The 6,514-nt window shown below is 49.8% G+C and overlaps 1 protein-coding gene across 4 annotated transcripts in view; it reads right to left on the reverse strand.

Annotated features, from left to right (window-relative positions):
• The window catches only part of ELMO1 (engulfment and cell motility 1), a 585,429-nt gene extending 579,124 nt beyond the window's left edge, over positions 1-6,305 (reverse strand). For 2 of the 4 annotated variants that reach the window (XM_005889093.3, XM_070369538.1), the window contains exon 1: positions 5,975-6,305. The gene's annotated coding sequence lies outside the window, so the exon portion shown is untranslated. The other 2 variants (XM_005889094.3, XM_070369537.1) reach the window with 1 other exon arrangement.
• Positions 6,306-6,514: the final 209 nt, after the last annotated feature.

Raw genomic sequence — 6,514 nt, forward strand, 5'->3', positions numbered from 1 at the left:
TTGATTTCATCATGACTCATCCACAAAGAGAAAAAAACTGTTGGTTAAAGAATATGTGTCTATTCTCCTTGGCAAACCTCAGTCTCATTTTTGATTAATGAATTGCATTCTGGCTTATGTGCTTCAATATCATGAGCTTAGGTGATGGGCGTACTCTCCCTGAGAGAAGGATCACTGACTCCCAGGACTAAAGAGGTCAGCTCTGGAATGGGATATACAAAGTTAGGCACTGAACAACTTGGCCTCAGTGATGACAGACGCATCCCTAGGTGCCATGGCAACCAGGACACATCCATCAGAACCCAGGGCATTTCTACTAGCATATAGGAGTGAAGGGTATCCTGGATGGGCTGCAGCATAGCTTGACATGGGGGTCCTGGCCTCAGACTAGGCTAGTCCAAGAGAACCAACAAGAAGAATAAGCAGTCAACATAAGAGTCATGGGGCATGTGAAAGAAACAGCAGCATAAAGAGTCAGAAAGGGCAGATGTCGGTTCAGATCTACTAGCCAAGCACAACAGTGACATTTCATTTCTCCAGGCCACTTCTATAAAATGGATAAGAACACTATACCAGTTTTTCCCCACTGTCTCCAAAACAGCATTCCTGGAGGAAGCATGTCAGCTGCCGGCACAAGGAGGAAGATGTAGCATGAATCCTGTGACCCCAAGGCCACTGGGGCAATGCTCAGTCAGAGTTACTCACTCCTGCCGCCCTCTAACCTCTGCTCCTTATCCAGCAAGTATAACCCACCCAACCCACAGCAGTCTGGGAGCCCAACAAGTAGTACGCTTGCCAGTGTTTTCTACTGAGGAAAGTTATGTTCCCTGCATTAACTGTTAGAACTAAAATAGCCAAAACGGTAGCCTCAACTCCTAAAATTAAGGTTCCAGTAATAATCTTGCTCAGATTCTGGAAATCAGTGTTTGTGGGGGCCTAGAACACTGACTGAGACTCATCATCTCCTTCTATTTATACATGTGACTAATCTCTCTACTCAGTAGTAGGCCAGGTTGTTGCTGTGGTTAATACTATTTGATGATCTAGCATTCCCTCTCCCACACAGATTCCTACCAGATACTTGGCTGTTCACCCCACCTTAGGCTGGTGACAAAATTCTGCTCAAACTGACCTGCACTTATCTTAAAAAAGTTCAGAAATCATAGTGCTAAGTCACAAGTTAAATTAATCATGGATCATAAGAGTGATCTGAGGTGTTCAGTTCTGGCTATTAAACATAAGTTCCAATTGTTGACACTCAGACAACCTAAATTATCCAGGGACCCAAAAACTGCAAGCAGTGTGTACACTGTGCTTTCAGGCTAGCTTTGCTGTATCTAAAAGTGCCGAACCAGGCATATTCAAAGGCTTTCACAGGCCACACACATTTCATGGGAGCCACACTCTCTTCCCTGGGTAACTGGTCTTCAAAATCCTGATGTTTTGAATGGTACTGAAGTTCTCAGCCTTTTTGTTTTTTTGGTTGGCCAGTTCCAAGCCCTGGTCAGCTAAGAAGCTTAATCTAATTGTGTATCACAGCAGTGTGGCAGCCACCAGACAAGATTACTTCTGTCTTTGCAAACCTCTGAAAGTAATTAAAATCATGCCTTTGAGAACTGTGAGGTGTAGAATATGAAAGAAAAAGTTCAGTGGAGTAAGTTCCAAAGACCTCAAAAGCTTAAAGACCTCATAAGCTCTAAACTAAAACTTAGCCAGAAAAGAGTATTTTTCACTCATTTTATGCTAAGTTATTACATACAATCTACTGCCCTTCTATATCACTTAAGTGAAAACCATACACCTGGATCTCCAGCTTTGTCAAAATGGCATTCTTGGGGCCTAACAGACCATTGAGTTCTATAAACAGTAGTATTTTAAAGGTTGAGTCAATGGCTGATGCTTTTATTGCATCTGATTCAACACTGGGAAACAGCATCTCTTGCAGGAGATTAAACTAATAGCATTTTGTAATGAGGGAGGGTGCTAAGTGTTTCTTAAAGTATGACCCCGTGAACACTTTGATCACTATCCTTGGCAAATGATTTAAAGTGTATATGCCTGCTGCTGCTAAGTCACTTCAGTCGTGTCTGACTCTGTGTAACTCCATAGACGGCAGCCCACCGGGCTCCCCTGTCCCTGGGATTCTCCAGGCAAGAACACTGGAGTGGGTTGCCATTTCCTTCTCCAATTGTATATGCCTAGCATTATTAAAACAGACTTTTTTCAACACGACTCATATTAAGTAATATATTTGGCATTTAGATTTGGTATCTGTTTTGTAAAACACTCTATTTTCCATTGTACTCTCTTCTATTTTGTGTTTTCAACTGCTGGTCTGGACCTAAGAAATTGATGTTATGATCCATTCCTTGTTGCAACCCTAAGCTTTAAAAACACTAGTTAACTAGAAGAAGCAGAAATGGAGTTGAGTAATTAGCAGGAAACACTTGAGGCTTGGTGATGTAGAGAGGCTTTGTGATGTCTTAAAAATCAAATGATCCACTTGGATGGTTTCAGGCATTAAAAAGTGGTTGCAGGCTTCAGTTACAAACCTTAAGGGTACCCACTGTCTTAGATCCAGACAGGATATGTCCTCCATAGGAATGATTACCTATAAACCTACAGTGTTCAGAAAAACGATAATGTCAGCAAAGTGTGTGTTTGGAGCCCCTTGGCACACCCCCAGCCACATCCTCTCTGCAAGGGCTTCAAAGCATGCCCTTCCTTCACCTTTATCCCCACCCATTCACACCCAAAACCCAAAGGGGGGTTATTTATTACTTTAAAACACTCAAATGTTGTCTTATCTCAATTTAATAAATATGTATGATTTGTTAACAGCACTGTAGAAGCCCCTCGTCCCATTTCCTCTCTTTCACTTTTCTTCTCTTGGGCTTTTCTCATCTCTCTTCTCCCCAGCATCTGCTACCCAGCTCCATTCTATCTTCCTCTCCTTCCTCCTTTATTCCCTCTCCTCCTCTCCTTCACTCCCATCTACTGGGGGAGTGGAGTGGCATACAGTGGCCGTCTCTGACTTCACTCTATTCACAGTAATACCTTTCTTCCCAGGGGAGTCTTCCTTTGGCTAAAGTAACACACACTTTAAAAAGACATTCTCCAAGGAGAGTGATGAAACAGATACCAGATCTAAAGCGGTTATGTGTTATTAATAAACTGTACTGGTTGTTCACTCTCCCAAGGAATCATTTCTCAGTTCCTTTCTTCAGGCTGAAATTCTACAGGGAGGAGTTTACTCAAGGCAGAAAGGGATCTGCAAGAGGTGCGGCTGAGCATGGGGAGACGACAGAGGAGAAAAGGCAAAAGTCTTTTCTTACTTGTCCCTGATGCTGTAGTATTTTCTCGACATATTTCCCTGGTGAGCCTCTCCCATGAAGGCCCATCTTAGTCAGTCAACAAGTATCTATTGAGCACCTACTAGGTAGGAATCAGTCTAGGTTCTGGCCCTGTAAATAAGACAAGGTTTCTGCCCTTGTGGAACTTCCATTTTAATGGTCAAGATAGACAATAAGCAGACAAAGAAATGAATATATAATACCAGAGGGTAATAAATGTTTAGAGGGAAAACTGAGAGACTGAAAAGGACCAGGGAGTGGCTGGTTGCTATTCTACAGTCATCAGGGAAGCCCTCCTATAAACTGACAACTGACCTGAAGGAAGCATTGGAGTGAGCCATCTGGACACATGGGGGAAAGCTCCTTGTGACAAAGGAATAATATGTGCAAAGACCCTGGGGACAGAACTTGGTGAAAAAGGAGAATGTGAGGCAATCAGAGTTGCTGCAGTCAAGAAGGGCAGAGAGATGAGACAGAAAGAAGAAGGGGTAGATGCGTCTGCTCCCGAATTCCACCATCTCAGGTGTGGGCCAGCCTCGCAGCCTGCCCCTCCCTGACACCTATCCAGCTTCTTCACAGTTCCCTTCCCTCCTGCAGAGTCTGAACACTCAAGGTCATTCCCTCAGATTTTCTGAGAGGACATCCAGTCCATCTAATTAAAAACAATCAAAATCAAGTCATAAGCCATAGTAAGAAAGCAATATATATGCACATTTAACCACAGCCCTTAAGAGACAGGAAATCTACCGCAGTAAAGAGCAGGGGCAGAGGTCAGCTACAAGAAAAAAAAAAAAATGTCCCCCACATGACAGCAGGGGATCTGACCTTCCAACTCACAAACTGGGGAACAATACACTTTGAAACAATCTTGGGCAGTAGGTATGGAGGTGAGATACTATGGAAAACCATGATCAAAGGAGGCTGATGTTAATGGCCACTGACACCTTTTGGATCTGAAAGCGAGCCTGAGTGGTGTTAGGCCCCTCTAGTTCCCAAAGTTATCCTCAAAGAGTTGATATATAAATGCCAGTCATTAATTATTTTTATTTTATAGACCAAAAAAAGAACAACTCAAAAATTCACCCCCAAGTCACTGGCAGCGCTACCGTGGGGAGCACCGCGGCCTCTGTCTCAAGGGTGGAGATTCTCTGAAATCTTAAATATAACGATCTAAGTTCGCATCATTTAAAGCCAGTGATGTTAGCAGGCCCAATTTTGGGGCACTGGGCACCACAGAGTATGCCCTGCGAGGCCCCGGGGCTGTCCAGAGACCCGCAGAGCCGGGTCACACCACCGGGGTCCAAGCCCTTGGCTTTAGGTCAACGCAGGTCCCACCGTCAACAACCCTTGTCCGGATCAGTCAATTTCAAACAGCATCTAGGCGGCAGAGGGTCACTCAGCGGCATGGACTCCAGGGCTCCAGAGCCCCTCTCGTCTTTCGGTCTCTCTCTCTCTCTCTCTCTCTCTCTCTCTCTCTCACACACACACACACACACACACACACACACACACACGCTCGCCGCCCTCGCGCGCGCCCGCGGCACCACACGGACTTCCCAACCCCAAACACACGCGCGCACCCCACGGCCGGCTGAGTTCTGTATTTCCTCTTCCTCAAAGCTACTCTTGCGATCTTAGCCGCCCCGCTCTGCTTCGGACTCCAGGGCCCCCAGAACTCTGCTACCTCCCTTCCCTGAAGGCGCGCCCGGTGCGCCCCTCCTCTGATGCCAGGGTCACCCATCGAACCGCACCCCCTCCACCGCCTTTCCGGGTCCCAGCCGGGACTTCTGAGTGTCCCCGGGAGGCGGGTATTTACTAACAGTCGTCCGGGGCTCCCAGCTGTCCCTGCCGCCCCTTCGCGTCCCTCCGGGCCCTCCACCCCTCTAGACCATCACCGCCCCCTGCCAGGAGCGCGCCTGCCGGGGGATTCCCTCCCATCTTCGAGCGCCTGAGAAAAGCCGGGAGTCCTCGCTGCCAGTCCTTTCTCCCGCGCACCCTCTGTGGTGCCCAAGCCCCCAGTCCCACTCTCCCCGTCCCTAGTCCCCAGTCCCCCAGCTCCAGCAGCGCAACCCCAGGTCGACCCCCTGCAACCAGCCCTGGCCGAAACGTCTCGGCTGGTTCCCCGGTCACGAGCCCTGCGCCCCCTCCTCGGCGCCCCTCCCTCGGCTCCCATTCCTCCTGCCGCCTCCCCCTCTGCCCTGACTTCCCCAACTGCGGAGTGCCCGGGCGCGCCAGCAGCCTTCACCCCGCCGAGCCCGCGGCCACCCCCGCCTGCGCCGCGGCGCCCCCAGAAAGGAAACAAAAGTCTCCGCGGCGCCCAGAGTCCCCCGGAGCAAGACGCCTCCTCCTCGCCCCAGCCCCAGGTCCCTCCCGGGCCGCGCTGAGGTCAGCGAGTCAGGGCGCCGCGCCAGCCCAGGAAACTTTACGAACCTGCCCGGGGTCGCAGGACCGCGGCGGCGAGGGTTCCCAGCGATAAGATCTCTGGCGACCCCGCGACCGTGGAAGGGGAGCCGGAGACTCTGTCGCCCAGCTCAGGGGCCCCGGCGGTGTGAGTGGCTCTGCTTCTATCTATCCCGTGCCCATCCTCGCCCGCTCTCGCTCGTCCGAGAACACGCACTTACACTCCGGGTCGGCCGGCTGCTGCGCCGCCGGCTGCCGCTGCTCTCACTTCCTCTTCCTTCCTCCTGCTGGCCAGAGACACATTTTGCATCTGCAAGGCATCCCGAGATTAGCCGCGAACTCTCCTACAGAGCAGACGCTGCGGAGTGGCCGCCGGCGCCCCCGGCACCTGCGCCGGGACCCGCGTGGTTGGCGCGTTCGCCTCCAGCCGGCGCTCTACTGCCTGCCCACCGCACTTCGCCTGGGGGGGGATGGGGGTGCCCACGACTTTTTGTAGTCCCCCTACTTAAAGAGAAAGAAATGTCAAACACCGTGCACGCCTCAGTTCTGCTATAAATAATATGTGTGCAGAGCATGACTTCTCGGATGAGCTCACAAGCGGCGTTTTGCAGGCACTAATTAACTCCGTCACCCTCATAGCGCCACCTCCGGGAGGCCGGGAGTGCGTGGCATTTTTTTTTACAAGCTTTCAATTTTGGCAGTTGGTTTGGGATTTTGAGGGGAAACTTCGGTGGGCCGTTTTAAAGCTACTTGAAGCTGGA

The sequence above is a fragment of the Bos mutus genome, chromosome 4, assembly GCF_027580195.1.
Source record: "Bos mutus isolate GX-2022 chromosome 4, NWIPB_WYAK_1.1, whole genome shotgun sequence".
Lineage (NCBI taxonomy): Eukaryota > Metazoa > Chordata > Mammalia > Artiodactyla > Bovidae > Bos > Bos mutus.